The following is a 20392-nucleotide window of genomic DNA, read 5'->3' on the forward strand; positions in this document are numbered from 1 at the left end:
TGGAGGGGGCGGGGAGGGCGGAGGGGAGGGGAGGGGAGGGGAGGGGTGGGGGAGACAAAATGGCTTCTAGTAAATCCGGAGCAGGCTACGGCGAAGCAGCGGAGTTGAGGCGCGCCGGGGAGAGCCGAGGCCCGGCGGGCTATGCAGGTGCATGCCCCCCCCTCAGCGCGAGGAGCGGCGCCACCAGCGCTTCCCTGCTTTGTCCTTGGACCCTGGCACCGGCTCGCACCAGCCACGGGGGAAGCCGCTTCATCGCCGGAGCGTGCCTCCGGCGCCCCCAGCCCGCTCCCGCGGCTGCCACCCGGCGGGGGTGAGGGGGCGCCCCGAAGCCTCCCAGGCCGCGCTCGCTCGCTCGCTCGCTCGCTCGCTGCTGCGCTGCCCCCTCTCCCTGTGTCGGCGGTTCCGGCCGGAGGCAGCTGATGCAGTCGTTCGCCCGCGGGGCTGCGAGAGTTAAGAGGAGGTGTTCGCGGCTCCTTCGCCCTCCCCAGACACACACCCCCTTCTTTGCTCGCCTCTTCTCTCAAGGGTTAAAAAGACCAAAACTGGGCTTAGTTTCCCAGCCCGCCGTCTGCCGGCGCGAGGAGCAGCAGTCCGTCCAGCCCCCTGAGGGTCAGCGGCGTGGAGGCAGCGCCGGGACCAGGTCCGCCGGCCGGAGAAGCGCGCGGCGGCCGGGTCGCGCCCGCACCGCAGGCCCCTTCAGGGAGTCCGGGGGCGGGCGCGGGTCCGGCGGCGGCGGCGGCGGCCGCAGCCCCCGGTGGCGCGCAACCGCCCGCCGCCGCCCGCCGCAGCCGGGCCCCCGGCGCGCCGCCGGCTCTGGCTTTGTGCGGAGGGAGCGAGTTCCGGGCTTTGGCTCGCGGCGCCTTCAGTGGCTGCGCCGCCCGCGGACTGCTGCAGCGGCCCGAGCGCCGGCGGTGGCGTGAGCAGCGGGGGTCGCGGCTGCGGGGAACGCTCCGGAGCTCGAGAACATGGTCCGCGCTGGCTAGCGGCGGCGGCGGCGGCAGCAGCAGCAGCAGCAGCAGCGGGGCCCCTGCGCTCGGCGCCCACCGTCTCCTCCTCGCGCCGGGCTCGCGGTGTTGCAGGCAGCAGCCACGCAGACTGCTCTCTCATCCTTTTGTCCTTCAGTCAGAACGTGAATGTACTGCTGACGCATACTGTTCTGGGGAGAAGATTAGCGTGATGCAGTGCTCTTATGTATTAACACCGCTCCCCCTCCGCTGCCTGCCCTCGAGGGGTTAACGCCGGCGCCTTCCAGCGCCGCGCCGCGCAGCCCCGAGCTCCGCGCCTCCGTCCGACTCCCTCCCTCCCTTCCTTCCTTCCTTCCTTCCTCCCTTCCTTCCTTCCTCCTTCCTCTCTCTCCCCCACCCCCCACCCCCCTCCCCGGCGCTTCCTCCCCGCCCCCTTTAGGCGAGGGGAGCGGAGCGGGCGAACGAGCCGGAGTGAGCGTCAAGTGAGGGGCCGCGCGCAAGTCGCAGGCGTTCGCAGCTATTTTGGTCCAGCCGAGGGAGCCGCCGGGTGGCCGCTGATAGGCTGGAGCGGCGGGGCTGCTGCGGGAGAGACGGCGGTCCGTGCCCCGCCCCGCCCCCGGGCGTCGGGCCCCCTCCGGCTCCGGACGCGGTGGGCTCCAGGGCCGGGAAGCGGGTGGCGCGGCGGGGTTGCTGCAGTTGGCCGGCCTCCCGCCCGGTCCGCGTCATCCTCACCCCCGCCGACTGCTGACGGGGCGCCTGGCCGCGCGCGGCCCGGGCAGCATACGCGGAGTTCGGAGATGCACGGTGGGGACGCGGGGGCGGCTGGGGCCTCTTGGAGCCAGAAGACCGAGAGCCTGGGCTCCGCGGGCCGCCCCGCGCTGCTGCACAGATGCACATTCGTCCTGCGCCCCCCCCCCCCCCCCCGCCCTCGCAAATTTTCTCACCCTTTCTCGGTTTTAACTTTTAAATGGTAGTTTTCTTAATGAGGGCTGCAGGGAGGGCAAATGGTGGAAGGAAAGGCCAAGTGGGGGGACCTCAGGGAATGACTACCCGGGACAGCACAGCAGCCGGCAGGCAAGATTGAGGTGAACTACCAGAAACCAGGGGAGAACCCGTTCATTCACGAGCGAGCGGCAGCCACCGCTTCTCACTCTTGGCAGCCCAGTGTCGCCCTTTCTCTTCCCCAAGCCTTGAGAAAGGTGGGTCTTAAACCTTCCGCCCGAGGGCTTCACTAGCTGTTCTGTGTTGCTGGGTCTCAGTGAGAACTGCGTAGCAACCTGCTTCGCCTTGTGGCGAAGAGACCCTGGGGCATCTGACAGCCCAGTGTAGGAGAACAGGACTAGGTCAGCCTTTTCCCACCCCCGAAAAAGACTGCCCTTTTCTCTGCTTTGTGGGGGTGGAGCCATCTGTGGCTAAGCCCTGGGAAGCCCGTAGAATATGGCATTGGCTCAGTATTGCTTCTTTTCAGGCGCTGCCTCCAGACTCTTCTCCGTGTGCCCCCACCCCTCCACCTGGGCAAGCTTGCTTGTTAAACCCCTATCACCTGCTTGTGGGCTAATCCTGAAGAATGAGGAGGTCCTGGATTTCTCAGCTCTGAGTTCATCCACGCTCATATCTCGGGATTGCCTGCTACCCAGTAACCTGGGCAAGGAGTTCTTGAATTCCTGGAAACAGTTCTGTTGTAGGAAAGCTGGATTCCCCATTGTTTACCAAGACCTTTTGATCATGCATTTGCAGTCAAATAACAACTTTAGTCGTTCATATGCTGCCTTAAAATTACGTAGTAAATGGCGGAGCCAAGATGTGAACCCTGGGAGAGGGCAGATGTGTAGGAACTTGAGCATGGAAGTGATTCCCCAGTTTGCTCCCAGTGGATGAGAATTCAGGTTTCACTCATGTACTTCAAAAGTCATTTACTAGGATGCTTATCTACTACTGCTCTACCATACTAAGCATAGATGCTTGGATGGACGGCTATAGACATAAAGATGTCTGTCTGGATCTGTCCTCGTTCAGTCTTTGTTTATCAAGTGAAGTAATTGCCAGAGTTGTCTCCATTTTACAGATGGAGGTACTGAGCACAGGCGGGCAAATAACACGTTCAAGGTGGTACGTCCACAAAGCAACAGAGCCAGCATTTCAGTCTGGTCTCCTTACCCTGAGCCCAGTGTTTTCATCGCTAACGGAAATGTCCATTGTGTCTGCACTGCAGAGAGTAAATGGCAGAAGCAAAGTTGGGGGGAAGACTGTATTAAAAAGTTCAGTCAAGGCTATATGAGAGAAATAGAACGAAGGGTGGGAGAGGAGGGGCTGAGAAAATACATTCTTTAACTTGTTTACTCACAATAACTAAGCAAGAGAAAGAATGAGAGAAATGGAGGTAGATCAACCCTGATACCAAGCTTTATCTGGGCTCTTGAGTGGCTCCTTTTGCTCTCTTTACTAAAGCTTCATCTGCACGTCATCAGCTTCAAACAGGGCCTCCCCCCTTAGAGATCCGGGGAATGTAAACCTATCCTGATAGGGATCTGAGGAGGAGAATCAGAAGCTTACTGGTGGGAGGTTCCTCTCCTGGCCACAGCTGGCACTGAGCTGGTAGCACGCCAGAGGACACCCTGGCCACAGTCTGATAGCACCCTGGAGTACATGGCTGCCCCTACCTCCTCAGGCAAAAGAGGGGTCTGCCCAGACTGGTTTCCTGCCAGTGTAGGCAAACTCAGACCCCATCTGTTCACTCCAGGCACTGCAAACGAAAGGTTATGCCCCCATACTGTGTAGGTGGATGGAAGGGTGGGCTACCTCGGATCAAACCAGTACTGAGGAGTGAGGTTGTCTCCCAGGAAATATTTGCAAGTGATGGATGAACATGAACACGCCAGGCTTGGTGTTGGAGTTCTAGACGGGGCTGCTTTGCCCTCTGTAGGCCCGCTGAGCTGAGAGAGCACCGTAGAAGCTACAGACTAGACTGAGGAGGCTGTGGGGCCATGGCAGCACACGGCCCTTCTGAACTGTGAGTGGCGCTGAAACCTCTAATCCTGTGACCTGCGTATCATTTAGCCGTCGCCTGTTGCTCTTCATGGCCCTGGTTCCGACAGCTTCCTTGATTTGGAATGGTGCAACCAGGAAACGAAGAGAAGAAGAGTGCTTAAACTGTGAGAGGAAGAGAAGGAAGAAACACTGAGTCGAGAATGTTTCCATTTGTGGTTTCAGAGAGAGACTGGTGTCGTGAAGTGATGAGGCAAGGCCCTTGTCAGCAACGTGGTACCTGCCCTGAGATTGGGAGACCTGAGTTCTGGTTTTTCTGCCACTGACTAGACAATGTGACAGATCTTAAAACAGCTCTAAACAGTTTAAGAAAATAGACTAGAATGTTCCTTCCAGCTCTTTCCGGCTCTCATAGTCCCTGATTCCCACCTCTTCTCGGATACGTAGCTCTGTGGAGAAAGTTGATCCATTGGGATAGTAGCCAAGTCTTGGAAATGAGCCACAAAGTTGAAGAGAACGCTTCCTTTAGTTTAGCTTAGAGATCTACATTGCCAGAGCAGAGTAGATCGCACTTTGTCTTCCCAGCTACTGAAAAGCCTCATAGATCACAGAATATTAAAGATACCTTGGAGATCAGCTGGACTCAACCTCCCACTAATATCATTAATCAAGTTCAGAGAAGCTTAGTGACTTACGTAAAGCCACACGACTAGTACCAGAGTCTGTCATTTCTGAGCTCCTTCCCTCAATCAGGACGACAGTGTTTTGGCATTTAAGCCTGGGGCTTGAAGATTTTTCCGAACACCTGTCTTCTGTCGTCTTATGTGCAGGTGGTATCCTTAGACCTTGTTGGACTGGGACAAAGATAGGTCTTCACTAGAGCCAGTCTGCCATTCTGAGCGACTTTGGAATCCTAATAAGAAATGAAAGAAATGGTCATTCAGGGGACTGACTCTAAGAGGACCCTGGACTACCTCACTCAGCCAGGATAATTGGGCTCCTGGTAAATCCCAGAGCAGACTACTCCCCACCCTGACATGGATCCCTGAGGCATTATCTTGAGCAGCCACTAGATGTCCATAATGCCTCATAGGGTTTGCCAGGAGTGAGCAGTCTTCGGCAGGGTACTACTTTGGCCCCCGATAGGCTTTTGGGCCCCTTAAGGTAGGTCCCTCAGTGGTAGATAGATCACATATGCTCTGAAACCCTGGTTCCTGTTTTCAATACTGTTGGGCTGCCAACCCTACTTAAGCACTTTTTCCATGTTTATACTTTTTATTCTTCCATGTGAGTGAGGAACCGAGCAAGAGCAGACAGAGGAGGAGAAGGTATTTGGGAAACAAGAAGAAAGGAAAAGAAAAAAAATAGCATGGAAATCATCCTCCACAAAGGGAAGGAAAGACATCAGTTGATTGGTGAATCAGCAATAACAAAATAGTGTAAGAAACAGTCTGTATGGAAATAGTCACCTCCTCCTACCCAAGGCAATGAACACATGTTGTCTACCCGCGCCCTCCTGCGTTTGCATCGCTCACTCCCACCCGTGTATGCAAATACCCCTTCAGGGTCAGTAGGTCATGAAATTTCTGTTTAGTGGATAAAGTCACCATTGTGATAGTAATAATAAATAATAATAATAATAATAATAATGTTTTTCTCGACTGCTCCTTTAGTGAAGCTGTGGGTATGCTATTACTACCCATAGTTGTGACGGAAATGGATTTTATTCCTTGAGCCCAGTGATTCAAGGTGACACAGTTGATCTAGAATTACCTACTCTTCCAGGTGCCCTCAGAATCCACTGTTCTTTCCCCCCAAGAACTCTGTTCCTTAAGGAAATAAGAAGGAGAAGTGCACAGAAAAGCACTTTCTCTACAGGTCCCATCCAGAGCAATTTGCAAAAACCTGAGCAAAGAACAAGATGCTTAATGAGAAGGGCAGAAGAAACTATAAAATAGTAGGGACTTTCCCTCTCCAGAGGCTAGTTTACCGGGGCTTACGATTTCTTTGTGGGCTGCCAGGCCTGAGTGAAGGGAGAAACCTCCCAACGCCCCCCCCCATGCCCCCCATGGCCTCCTCTTTTAGAGAAGGTGGTTTGGTGCCTATTTTAGCCACAGTCTCCTGTGTGTTCAAACAGACCAGAAGCCTTAGAAATGTTCACCTCTGCAGGTACACTGGCCCATGATAGGCCCTTGTGTTCTGTCCTTCTGTTTAATTCCCTTTGGATAGCGGTAAGCGTAATGATGTCAGCAGCATCTCCTTGGGAGTTCGTAGGTACTTGGCACTGTTCTCACACATTTAATCCTCACACGTAAGGTGTGGTGGGTGCCATTGTGTTCTCTATTTTGCCGATGAATTTAAGAAGCTTTCTTAGGATCACAGAACTAGTAAGTGACTGTAGCAGTTTCTTGAGGCTGTCATAACAAATTACCACACATTCGGTGGCTTAACATCAGAAATTTATTCTCTCGCAGTTCTAGAGTCTAAAATTGCAAAATCTGGCAAGGCCATGATCCCTCCAAGGGCCCTAGGGGAGAATCTGTTCCTTGCCTCTTCCAGCTTCTGGTGACTGTCGCATTCCTTGACTTGTGGCCGCATCACTTCAATCTCTGCCTGTGTGGTCATGTTGACTCCTCTTCCGTCGGTCTCCTCTTTTGTGACTTACAAGGACACTTGTTGGATTTACAGCCGATCTAGGTAATCCAGGGTGATCTCATCACAGGATCCTTAACTTAATCATATCTGCAAAGACCCTTTTTCCGAATAGGGTGATACTCGCAAGTCCGGGGGTTAGGATATGGATATCTCTTTCTGAGGCTCATTCAGCTTACTATAGTGACAGAGCCAGGTTTCAATCTCAGATCTGTCTAGTGCCCAAATTCTAAATCACTGCCATGTGCCACTTGAGAGGAAGAGAACGGTAGGGGTGCCTGAGTGGCTCAGTGGCTTAAGCGTCTGACTCTTGATTTCAGCTCAGGTCATGATCTTACAGTTCGAGAGATTGAACCTTACATCAGGCTCGGCGCTGATGGTGAGGGGCCTGCTTGGGATCCCGCTCTCTCCCTCCCCTGCTTGCGTGCGGGCTCTCTCTTTCTCTCTGTCTCAAAATAAATGAACATTTTTTTAAAAAGAGGAAGAGAAAGGGAAGGGCACGTCTGACAACCAGCAGGTGACTCCTCCACATACCTGTGCTTGAGGGACAGAGGAGCAGACTACAATCTGTACAGCCACCGGGAAGGGAGGGAGTCCCCCCTCAGTCAGCTCAACAGTTAGGACATAACACATGAGCCAACTGGAGGGGGCAGGCTGACTAGACAAACCTGAGGAGTCTGCATCCTGTTACGTTCTTTTTGCTTCTCATGATTCCTTTTCTTGGTAATTTGCTCACTCTTCCTTTACACGGCCTCTAGATTTTATCCCAAAGATCTTAGAACGAATTTAAGCATTTACCAGTAATGGTGGAAGTACCTTTTGACGTTATTACAAAAATTTGTTTCACCTGTAATCTTGAGCTTCCTGCTCATTGGAGATTAAGAGACCAGATCGGAGTCCCGCAGATACAGACATGGGACTGGGAACTATATGCAGAATGGCCTTTCGAGTATTGCTGCCATAAATTTGATCCTTCATCAGGTCCATGCCTGCAGTTAACCTTTCCACAGACAAACGCGCCATGGGTGTATGCATTTATTCATATTTTGGTTGCGAGACGCCCAAACAATTTTTTCTCCCAAACTGAATCCCACAAGGTACATTAGGGCATGGGGGGAGGCGGCGGATGTATGTGTGCTTCTGTGTGTGCTAGTGGGCATTGTAGTGATGGTCGTGAAAGTATTCTGGAGTGAGAGGCCTGGGTTCAAATCCTGTTCTGCCTCTTGCACACTGCGTATAGAAGTTACTTCTTTAAGGCTCAGATTCTTCATATGTAGAGTGGGATTCATAACTACATTTACTGTGTGGTATTATTGGACTAGAAGGAAGTAAGGGCAAACAGTCAATCTTAGCTCACTGTAACAGCAGCAGCTATTATTTTCCAACATGGAAACTAGGGTAGAAACAAAATATTGTATCCAAAGTCAGTTATTGAGACAATCCTTTTTTTTCTCCCCCACCCTCCAGGACTTACCTGTTCTTGGTATCAGATCTTATTTAGACCTTGTAATTCTACATGAAAGATAACAAGATGATTTTTGTTGTTTTTACCAGTTAATCTTTTCTTTTAACTTGGAGATAGTTTTTTGATTTACAGGTCAAAAATAGTTCTGGTGTACCCTCTACTTGGTTTCCCCCAGTGTAAACATATGACCATAGAACATTCCTTCAGACCTAAGAAATGAACCTATTAAAGGCATAGATTTTTCCCTCTTGCCTTCTCCAGTGTATTCTCCATAGGTGCCAAATTGACACCTATGTGACAGCCTATCAAATTGTTACCGATTTGCTGAAAATGCCCCGGGTCTTCCCTTCCTAATTCAAATGATAACCAAACTGCTTACCGTAGACCCCAGGCCCTACACCGTCATTGCCTTGCCTGCACCTCTACCCTCTTGTTTATCATCTTCCTCATTCCCTACACTTCAGCTGTACAGCTCTTCATTCTTCCCTTGGAATAGGCTAAGCTGGTTCTCTCCTTTAGGGTGTTTGCTCTCTCTCTCCTCTACCTGGAATGTTCTTCCCCTGTTCTTTAGGTGGTTAACTCCTTCCAGAGCACGTTCTTCTGAGACACTTTCCATGACTACCTTGTCTAACCTAGTCCTACCACTCCCAGTCACATTACTGGTTTTATATTCTTATCTTGTTTGACCTGATCTGGAATCACCTTGTTTACGTGTTTGTTCGCTTGTTTATTACACATCCCCATGAAAGCAGAGGCCCTTCCCATCTTCTACCTCCGTCATAGTAGTACATTATTTCAGAGGAAACAGGAATATTCTTCGGCCCATGTGAATAAGAGCTGAGAGGGAGAGTTTTCTTGGCAGTTGTGGTACGTGAGGACTGAGCCGAAGAGTGAGTATAGGTGCACAGATACACTTCACTGTGCTCAGGCACGCATATGCCTGTCACTTTCAAATTTGCTAAAGTGCATTTTCTCCAAAGGGAGTGGGGGCTGTTGAGCCTGAAATAGGGAACACCAGGACAGTAAGATCAAATGCTTTGAAAGTGGCTGTGCCAACGCTTTTTGCTAATTAAAGAATGTTAGGACAATCACCACTAGCAGCAGTAAAGGGCGCCCCATTACCTCGCTTTATGGAGAGCTGGGTAAATTTAAAGGCAGCTATAAATATCCCACTGAGTGCCTGAGCTAGAGCACAGTCGGGAGGCATCCAGCTGGGCAATGAGAGGAGCCCAGCGCTTCTGTCCAGGGTCCTCGTCTCTATTAGCTGTCAGTCCCCAAATTCTGCTCGACTAAAGAACAAGCAATTCCATCAACAAACTCTTAATTTAAAACGCTCAGGGCGAAGACAAAGCAAACAGCTGTGTGGGGAACCTGACTGGGAGCCTCAGCCACCTGGGTCCCTCTCCAGCTTTGTCACTGACTTCCTTTCCCTTTGGCCCTGAGGGAACATATTTCTTCCTGTCGTGACTCCGTTTTCCTCAACTATGGGTGTGTCACAGAGGTTTTTTTTATGGTCCCGTGGCTTTGAGCTATCCTCCTGGGAATATTCTAGAGCCCCTGACGGAGCCGCTCACTGCTCCGTGAGGGGGAAAACTTAAAGTTTAGAAAGTGTGAACAGGAGAAGAATATACTTCTTGATGCTCACCCGACGGAATTTCTGACTGAATTTGAGAACGGAATTAGAGAATTGGAAAAGCTCAGGTTGGAACTTTTCCTGTGTCTTAATCTGTTCAGTTTAGCTTAAAACCTGTTGTGTCCTTTTCAGCACTTTCTTGAGTCCCTTGTGTGGTCTCCAAGCCACTGTGATGATCCCCTCGGTTTGCAGAGCGGTGCCATTTTGCCACTGCCTCCTCTCTGCCGGCCCGCTCCATCTGTCGTTCGGTTTCTTTGTGGGTCAGCATCTGCAGCCGTCAAGCTGCCTCCCGCAACTTGTTCATTGTTTTCAGTTCCGTGCTGCCAGCTTCAGCTATGGCTAGAGTTTTCCCGGTTCTGGTTGGCGTGGCCTTACTGGTTCACCATCCAGTACTGGCCTAGTAACGTGGGTTCATTTGATCTCATCTAAGGAGCTTCAGAGATAGAATTGGAGGGACCCTAATGGAAATACGGGCTTTTGTCTCTCAGTTGCCGTTGTGACCGTCCTCACCCCACCAGATCCCTGAGCAGGACAGGCTCTTTACCCGCAGAAGTGGAGGGGAGTGCAGACTGGGAGCACCAGGAGACCAGCCGGGAGCTCACACCCCTGGCTTCCCCGTGAGTCATCAAACGACTAATGGGGGGTTGGCTGACACCCAGGTTCCTGGACGCTGCATCCCTCTCTCATTCTGATGCAAGCCTCTCCAGGAGTTAGGTCTCCCCAGCCCCCAGCCTGTTCTTGGTCCATGTTTTTAAATGGCGTCCTATGTGCCCGTGTCTCCAGTGGGAGTCACCTTTACGTCTAGAGGAATTGGGGGTAGGTGAACATGAAGTACGGATCCTAGCACCCTCCACTCCTCTCACAAATTTAGAAAGAGTTAGAATTCCTCGGTTGGTTGGTCAGTTGGCCCTCTCACATTCACATTCTCTCTCTTACACTTGTTGTCTCTCTCTGTTCTGGATTTGGCCCGAACCGATAGGTAGATTTGTCTGTTTATACACAGAAGCAACATGACTCCCTTGAAACTTAAGCGTCGTGATGCCAGAATATCATCCCCTGGCCACGAATCCCCACCTTTCAGGTTTTGCCTCGCCACCAGCCAGGAGTGCCAGGCAGTGTGCTCTCAGGAACCTGTCGCGTCGGTCTACTTTAAACTACTTCTCTGAAGGACACGAGACTGAAATAGCGCTGCTTCCGATGAGGGCAACTTTGGTGGGGCTGCCAGCTTAGGATCTGGAAGCCTCCTGTCGTGGTATGTGGACACTGGCACCTTGCTAGGAGGAGCCCTCATTCTGTGTCACTTTCTTGGTGACTAGGGCCAGTCTGTGTGGCGGTCCGGCGGGGCTGCTGGATCTGTATTCGGCGCACAAGCCACGGGGGGAGAAGAGTCTGTTAGGAGCCCTGCCAGCCAGTAACTCTGAAAGGGTTCTTTGTGTAAGTGAGTCGTCTCTGGGCTGGAGAAGGGCTGCCTGCCCCACCCCACCCCCCACTGGCCTCTCTGGCCTAGCAACTTGGTGGTGCTTTGGAGCCGGCACCCGGCCTGTGGGATCCCTCCCCAAGAGGAGGCCATCTTGGCGTCGCAGGTACACGGAGCAGCTTCGCCTTCGCCCCTCGTGCCGTGGCTTCTGGCAGTCTGCCTCCACATACCAGTCCGTGGGATCTGTTTCAAGCCACGCGTGCGCCCACGAGACAGTACGTGAAAGAGACGAATGTGACAAGACCACGCAACCAACAAATTGGGGGCATTCTAATTCTCTGGCGGAAACCTCAGATAGGAAGAGACGGACTGTCCACCACCGTGCTGCCCTGGTCCGTCCGTCTCTCAGCCAGCAGGACGCTTTGTTGGCCTGAGCCTTCTCCATTTCCTAGCCGATGAAAGCGGTCTTCTGCTCCTATGTCTGCAAAGGGGCAGGAATAAGACCCTCTGCTCCCGTGTATCTGGCAGCTGCAGGGTAGACTTCTTTACCAACTTGAGACCAAGACGGGCTCCTACTCTGACAGGCCAGGCCCCCCTCTGGCCTTCAGCACCACCGTCAACAGCCTTACCCCATTCTCAGTGCCGCTCAGGGAGTTGGCTCCCCGCCAGCTCCTGCCTCCACCTGATTCTGCCTCTTTAAGAATGTTATTTGTTATTAATGAGTCTTCCAGACACATAACCTTGACTCACTTGCTTAGGTGAACGAGACCGTTCTCATTAAATACTGTTTTCTAGGAAGAGGAAGAATTAAGTAAGTATTGAATTTTTCTAAAGCCTCGCATGTGAGCCTGGAGCACAGTAGCGCTGGCAGCGGAGGCAGAGGAGGAATGTCTTAGTCTTTGACCCCCGAAACTTCTCCATGTTAAGCTGCGTCTTAGAGAAGCCAAGAGATTGGCTGAATTTTGGCTCATGTAGCCCATCTCAGAGGTGACCCCAGTTCTCCCTGCCCCCTCATTTCGGCCCTGCCGGGTTCCTCTGTTCCTGTGTCCTTTGCCAAGGCTAAAACCCCCTTTATATCTCATTTGTCCTAATTATTCCAAGTATATCAATCAAGGGCCCAAGGTCCAACTCTTTGGACAAAGATATGAAAAATAGTTGCCCATTTTTTAGTCTATCGTAAATTATGTACCTGTACTAAACATTCCAATACTTTGTAAAGAGTGTCCATTAGATAGGGCAGTGTAACCAGATAAATCCTTTTTTGTTTTTAAAAGCATCTAGAAGGGCTGTGGAGCTGAGAAGGACTGTGTCTGGGGCCCAGAAACCAGCAGAGTAGCGTGTCCTGCTCTGGCCTGTCTTAGCCTCCCCTGAGGAATGTTTGGCCCCCAAAAGGAGCAGGCGTTGCCCCACTCAAGTCCTCACCCACGGACTCCGTACCATCTTATGTGGGTACTCGGAGAAGTAAACCCGGGGAGATACCTCCGTTCAGCGGGAGGAGCATTTTTCCCAAACCCAGCTCCCATCTCCAGTGCTCTGCTCCCACGCTTGAGCCAGTGGCACCTGTGGCTTGTGTGTTATCCACTTCTCCGCTCAGTGCGGTCCACGAGCTTTGCCGCCCTGATGTGTAGCACAGGAAGATTATTGAAGCCCCATCCGCAAAGGGACAAGGAAGCTTTTGAAGAAATGGGCTTTGGAGACAAATGCAGCCCTGCCCCTCTCCTAGAGCCCTTTGTTCTCTCCCCTCCCCCCCTCAGGTCAGATGAGCAGAAATTATGAAAGCCGGTGACCAAGGAATTCTCTGCGTGGGCCCCGTGTATATGCAACATGCTTATTTTTTTTTTTTTCAACCTTTATTTATTTTGGGGACAGAGAGAGACAGAGCATGAACGGGGGAGGGGCAGAGAGAGAGGGAGACACAGAATCGGAAACCAGGCTCCAGGCTCTGAGCCGACGCGGGGCTCGAACTCACGGACCGCGAGATCGTGACCTGGCTGAAGTCGGACGCTTAACCGACTGCGCCACCCAGGCGCCCCACAACATGCTTATTTTTAAAAACTTTTCCTTCCTTTCTCTCACCTTGCTGAAGTCACTCATTGTTTTTGCCCCCAAAAGGTAATAAAAACATTTAGAATAAAGAAGGAGGCTTGTCTTCCCTTTCTCCTCTGTTGCCCCACCTTTTATTCCTTCTCTCAATCCTATTCCCAAAACTTAGAGTTAAGAGAACCTTCAAGAAAGGACGGCTTTGCTCTCATCCTCAGCCTTTCCCCCATTCAGTCCTTTTTCCACATAGTTCACATGGAGTAGAAGGAGTGTGCCTGTTTGTGCATTGATGGGTCTCCTTCAGTTATTGGGTACTTTTGTGTCTGTGGCCTGCTAATGCCATTTGAGTTTCTGAAATCCTTATTTTGCAAATCCACTTGTGTCTTGGGTTTAGCTCCCGATTACAGGATTAGCAGAGATTATAGGGTCTGTCTGATGTCTTCTCCAAGCTTTCTATCAGATTTATGGCTACGCATTGAGAAATTCATGCAATGATAAATTGGAAACTAGAGGCAGACACAGACTTATAGACTGCTGGGGAAAAAAAGAGAAAGAATCTCTCGTAAAGAACTGGAGTGGGAACATCCCTGATATTTGGATCAGAATCACTTAAGAACCTAGAAACCTAGACTTGCTAATTGTCCCTTCACAGCTATGTTGGATCACCTGTGCCCTCTTTTCTAGACAGACTTCCTGAACCCTGGCCACCCGAGTCGTTGCATCCAGAATAAAGCTCTAAGCCAAGGCTCTGGGTGACTTCCTCTACTAAGAGCTGTCCTGTCATCAGCAGTTCCTGTGGCCTTGATCTTGCCAGTGCACATTACATCGCTCTCCTGCTCTCCACTGAGGAGCCCAAGAGGCTGAAAAAAAGAGAGATGGGCTTGGGATACGGAGCAGGCCCTGTGACTCAGACATATTAGGGGATGCAGCTACCTAGTTTTGCTGTGAAAGCTGTAAAAAAGACATGTCACCATGGAAAAGGCTCATGGTATTTAGGCTGTAGATGGTTTATCCTGCAAGTAATAGAACATCCAGGCAGGAGATTTATTATCTTATATAAAAAGTCGATCCCAAAGTAGGGCAGCTCCAGGGTAGGTTTGACTGAGATGTGGCCCCAGGTCAGAATGGACACCTTGGTTCTTTCCATCTTTTCTGATATGCCATTCTGTCAGCATGACCGCAAGTTTCTTTCTTGGCTGCAAAATGGTTGCCATAGCTCCAGGCATTACATGCTCACATACCAATCTCCAAAGGCAAGAGAAACACAGGTTTTTATTTTATTCCTCCTCTTTTTAAAAACAAAACATCCTTCCTCGCATGACTTCTTTTATTATCCAGATTTGGATGACACTTCTTTTTAGTGTTTCTAATCTTTAAAAAATATTTATTTATTTATTTATTTATTTATTTATTTATTTTGAGAGAGAGAGAGAGAGTGCGTGCACACAAGCGGGGGAGGGGTAGAGGGAGAGGGGGACAGAGGATCTGAAGCGGGCTCTGAGCTGAGAGCAGTAAGCCCAGTACAGGGCTATTACTCACAAACTGTGAGATCACGACCTGAGTCAAAGTCAGATGCTTAACCCAGAGCCACCCAGGGGCCTGGATGACACTTCTAAACCCTCGTGTGATTGGCTGAGACCAGGCATACATAGTGTCCATGAATTTGCAGTCAGATGCTCTACCACTGAGGTATACTCCCATGGGGTCCGTGAATTTGGATGGGAAGAAAATTACATCTTTATTATTAACCTCTACCTCAAACTTAGCATTTCCTTTCAACATGAACGTAAGCAACAAGTCATAGTAAAGCTAGTGTATCTATGACTTTATCGCCAATGGAAATCAGATATTTTCCTATCACATCATAATAGTAGCAGGAATTCCAAAATATTGTTCACTCTTATCATTGCTTTAAAATTACAATTTTTAGGGGCGCCTGGGTGGCGCAGTCGGTTAAGCGTCCGACTTCACAGCCAGGTCACGATCTCGTGGTCCGTGAGTTCGAGCCCCGCGTCAGGCTCTGGGCTGATGGCTCAGAGCCTGGAGCCTGTTTCCGATTCTGTGTCTCCCTCTCTCTCTGCCCCTCCCCCGTTCATGCTCTGTCTCTCTCTGTCCCAAAAATAAACGTTGAAAAAAAAAAAAATTTAAAAAAAAAAAAATAAATAAAATAAAATTACAATTTTTAGGGGCGCCTGAGTGCCTCAGTCGGTTGAGCATCCAACGCTGGATTTCTGCTCAGGTCACGATCCTGGCATTGTGGGATCAAGCCTTGCGTCAGGCTCCATGCTGGGCTTAGAGCCTGCTTAAGATTCTCTCTCCCCACCTCTGCCACTTTCCCCTGCTTGCGCTCTTTCTATCTAAAATAGAAAATAGGTAGGTAGGTAGATAGATAGATATTATAATTTTTAGACCTTTTGTTTGATCTTGTTATTTAGTGTGTTAATAAAGCACATGTGTTTACTATATCCTGATTTTGGTAGCTTTTAGAAAATATTTTAATAACTTTTGGTATAATTGGCTTCCTTTCCAATCCTGAATATTGGAATCTATTCTTTGAAGGGGTCCATAGACTTCCCTCCCTCCCTGCCAGAGAAGTCCATGGCCATAAAAAAATAACTTAGATTCAGCATTTTCCTGAGTCACCTACAGATGTCACAAGAAAAAAATGATAAGGCAGTTAGTTGCCAGCAAGGAGAAGGGGAAATGACCACTGGATGGGCAATCAGTGAGCAGCCCTAATGCCACTGAGTGGTTCCTTCCCTGATGTTGCCTACCTATATTCATTTCACAACAGTGTCTCCCAAACTTCAGGTATTTTTATACCATTTATGTCATGTCACCAAATCCAGGTACCCCCATACTATTATTTCCTTAATACTTTTCTTTAAATCTCTTTATTTTTTTCTGGTATTAGTCATTTTATTTTATTTATTTTTTTTTTAATTTTTTTTTTCAACGTTTATTTATTTTTGGGACAGAGAGAGACAGAGCATGAATGGGGGAGGGGCAGAGAGAGAGGGAAACACAGAATCGGAAACAGGCTCCAGGCTCCGAGCCATCAGCCCAGAGCCTGACGCGGGGCTCGAACTCCCGGACCGCGAGATCGTGACCTGGCTGAAGTCGGACGCTTAACCGACTGCGCCACCCAGGCGCCCCTGGTATTAGTCATTTTAAAGGAAACCTCCTTAAATGGAAATGTGTCACTCACCATAGATGAAAGGAAACCTTAAACATATATACAAAGAGTAAGAACACAGAACAGTGTTACTAAATTCTGGCTAAAGCCTATGTGCCCGCCTGGCTCTGAGCCTGAGGTGTGCCCTCTTTTTGTTAAAGACAGGTTAGCACTAAACCAAAACTGTCTCCTTAACTTAATCAGAAGAGTTGAGGAATAACCGGTTATTGTTTTATGCCCTGTCACCCACTTAAAATAATTCAGTTCCCTGGGAAAAGCAGGCTTATGATAGACCCCTCATCTTATGAGGTTAGTATCACTTATGTTTCTGAACGTGTCGTCTCTTAAAGATCAGTGCTTTTTAAGAGCTCACAAGCCACATCTCAACAACTGGTTCTGGGATTCGGTCCAGGACAGACCGTAAGCTTTGTTACCTGTGGTTCTTGAATTCGCCGTTTTTCCTTTTCTTTGCCCTGATCCTTTTTCCCCTTTTCAAAGGTCAGACTAGCATTTGCCTGTCTCCTCGCTGCCAGCATCCCTTGTCTGTGATCCTGAAAGCGTATCGACTGTAATCTGGCAACTTTTGGTTAACTGATTAGGCTTGCTGTTATGCAATGGGACTTTAAGGGGGAAAGCATCAGTCTTGGAACCCCATGGCAGGAGAAGCAGAAGAGCCCCAAAGCTCGAAGAGAGGTGAACTAGACGAGCAAAGGCCCTAGAAGTCAGACTGCTTCTCCACAGCGGTGCCGGGCCCTGGTCCCGGTGAGCGACGTGCGTGCAAGAGAGGGGCTGGGGCGGAGCATGCAACTTCAAGGTTCAGAGCCAAGGGTTGGAGTTCAGGTGTTTGAGGGCTAGAAGGAAGTTCAGATCTAGTCTCATCCCATGAGGAAACACAAGCTCAGAGAAGTTAAGTGGCTAATGTGACAGTCACACTGATACAAAGTAATGGCAGAGCTAAGATCAGGACCCAGGGGCTGTTTCCACTCATTATCTTAAGACTCATGTCCTTCTGCCCAGTGTTAAAATTGGTCTGGGGTCACGTTCCCACCTTCCCTTCCTCACTTGTCACTGCCTCACCCCTTCTTCCTCAATTTCCCCGTGCTCCTGACGGTGGAGCAGCACTCGAGCCCTCTCATTTCTGGGACCTTCTAGGACTTGTGTTGAAGCTGACAGAGAGGACCCAGACCTCTCGTTTATGCAGTTCTTTTTGCCTACAGGCAGCCCTTAAGACAGGGGAGGTGGGAAGGAAACCCCAAGTGCAGGGGTGAGCACTTCTTTCTCTGCTCTCTTACCTCCTCCCATCAAGGTTCTAGCTGACAGGTGTGGTGGGATCTGAGGTCTGCATTCGTCTTCTCTCCTGTTCTTTTCTGGACCTCAGAGAACACAAGAGGTAGACGGACGCTCTTGGTTGGGGAAGGATGAGCACACAGCTGCGATTTCCAGGGCCTAAGCTAGGGATGGTAGTGATTTTTTTTTCCTTTTTTTAATTTAGGAAACCCTGTTGAGAAAGACAGGCTGACACTTGCTGACCATACTCGTGCAGAATTTCTCCTGGTGCTGCTAGTCGTGTGCATGTTTACGAGTGGAGTATGTCTTGTGGGCATGCTTGTATGCGTGTGCACTGCCATCCCCAAGCAGGCCTCACACGCGTAACGCCCCAACTGAGCGCTTTTCTTAATGGTTTGAAGCACAAATGTTATTGTCTTTGAGTTAAGTGGTTCAATTAGCGCTGATTGGAAAGAGTGGGATGAACTGGGGAAACATGCAGCCTGTTTGTTAACAGCCGGGGGAATGAACGGAGGGAAGGAGGGAGGGGTGTTGGCGCTGAACACTGCTTCCGGGGGAGCCTGGCCCACGCCATGGCTTTGGGGCAGAGCTGCCATGACCAATTTTTGTCTGGAGGTCAAGAAAGCAGAAAGCTATCGGGAGAGGGGTAGCGTGGAGTTCTCGAGCAATGCGGAGTGGATGTGTATCATCCCTGCTGCTGTAAGAGATCTCGGCGTCCCCACAGAAACTATTCATCGCTCGGCCGCGTACCGCCTCACCCCACCAGCTTGGGGCCGCACCCTTGCCGTTAGTGGAGAATGGTCTCTCTGGTTTGCAGAACCTTATTCCAGCTGTTGGCATGGGTGTCTGTCTTGCTGCCTCCCAGAGAACAGGACATTTGGGGAAGCTAAGCAGGACTGCAGAGCCTTTCAGAGCTTCGAAGCAACCTCAGATACCTTGCCCCTGTAGTCATTCCTGGGAGTAGACGTGGGGCCGGAACCTCACCCCTGATCTGCTCCCTCTCCGGTCTTTCTTTTTTGCTACCCTAACAGGAGCAAATCCAGCATCATTACAAACCCTAGAATTGATCATTCTTCCCTTTCCATCCAGGTCTTTTGCATAAAGTACTGCGGAGGGCTCGGTGATTGATCTGTCACTCTGCCGTGACCCCCAGAAGGTTTCCTCTTTCCACTCTGGGTAACAGAAGGTGTGGCTACTCCCTGCTTTTATCCTCCAGCCCTTCCTCATTTCCCCACGCTACCCCTGTTCCTTCAGGGCCTCCCACGGAGGACAGCTTTCTCTTTAGGTGCCACCCTGACACAAGGCCCAGCGGCCCCCTCTTCCTTCTCTCTCCTCTTGGGCCCACCAGGGTTCTAACCACACACCACCCCTCAACTCGCGGATAAGACCAGAAGACCTGAGGAGCTTTGAGACTAATGACATGTCTGTGCAGCAGGATAGCATGAGGGTTAGCAACAGGGACTCAGGACTCACACCTGCTTTTCAGTTCCAGCCCTGCCACTCACTGGCTGCATGGCCTTAGACCTAAGGCTCTGAACCTCTTTAACCTTCAGTGTCCTCCTTATAAAATGGGGGTATAATTAGTAAGTAGAATTATGGGAGGAAAGTCGCCAGAGAGCCCTAGGTGTAGGAAGGGATAGCACGGTGAGGTCAGGGGAGCAGTGGGTCTCTGGTAGGGATGTGAACGTGAAGGATGTTCTGAAATGATGTCGTCGGTTCATCCAGTGAAAGCTTGGCCGGATCCAGGGAGGCCAGGGTAAACACACAGAGAGAAAAGGTTTCCCAGAGAGCACTGCGTTCTGTAGCGAGGACACCTTCTGCCCCCGGCAGATGGCTCAGGTACCATATGATTGGTCCCGTCCACTTTTCATAAGGAAGCTGAACCAAGAGCTGGTACACACACGTGTGTGCGCGTGTGTGTGTGTAAGACCAGTGAACAGAAGGAGATGTTTACTGAGTTCACCCTTTTCTTGCTCTCCTTTTTCTTTTTGGCATGTGGAAAATTGTTTGAATACCCCTATGGACATGAAGAATTTATGCACAAACCACTGTTTTCTGGTGATCTTACCTCCATTTGTATATCATTTATAGGCCGATTGAGTCAGTGTGACCCTGCAGGTCCTGAAGAATCCCCACACCTCATCGTTCCCCTGCTGACCCCCTTCCCCAAACGACGTACCCCTAGAGCCTGCACTCTCACACCAAGGAAAGAGAGCCTGTCTAAGTTTTGCCTTCACCAACTTGAGCAATTCAGTTACTGTGCCATTTTGGGGAGATCATTGGTGCCCAGCCATCCAGCCAGAAGACCTTACTGCTATATAAAACCTGGGGAGTTGGACCCCAAGCAAGTCCCATGTGCCCTTGAGATGTCCAGGGGTTTTGCCGTCAGAGCAGTCTAGGAAGAAAGCTCACTTTGGCCTCAGGTTCCTAGCTGATTTTTTTTTTGGTCCTCCCTCACACCATTTTCCCCTGGTCTTTGGGCCCAAATCCCTCTTCCATTTATCACGTCGCCCGCAAATCCACTTTCTGTGCTGCTGCCAAGATCCTTCTCTGCATTCCCACAGCCATCTACCTGTGACCCAGCCCGCCTTCCCCAGAGAGTTTCTATAATTACTTGAGAGAACCATTGTTCCAAGAAGATAGGCAGAGCTGCCGAGTTGAGGGGCTCCGGGAGGACACAGCCGAGTCAGCCCTCCCAGGCAGAGGGAGAACGTCATTTCCTAGATATTTCTAAGCTCTTCTCTGCCTTGTCTCCATATTTAACATAGACTCT

General features: G+C 50.5%; 1 protein-coding gene across 1 annotated transcript in view; it reads left to right on the forward strand.

The window, feature by feature from the left end:
- SND1 (staphylococcal nuclease and tudor domain containing 1) overlaps positions 1-20392 on the forward strand; it is a 425897-nt gene that overhangs the window by 366219 nt on the left and 39286 nt on the right. The gene's annotated exons all lie outside the window — the stretch shown is intronic.

The sequence above is a fragment of the Lynx canadensis genome, chromosome A2, assembly GCF_007474595.2.
Source record: "Lynx canadensis isolate LIC74 chromosome A2, mLynCan4.pri.v2, whole genome shotgun sequence".
NCBI lineage: Eukaryota > Metazoa > Chordata > Mammalia > Carnivora > Felidae > Lynx > Lynx canadensis.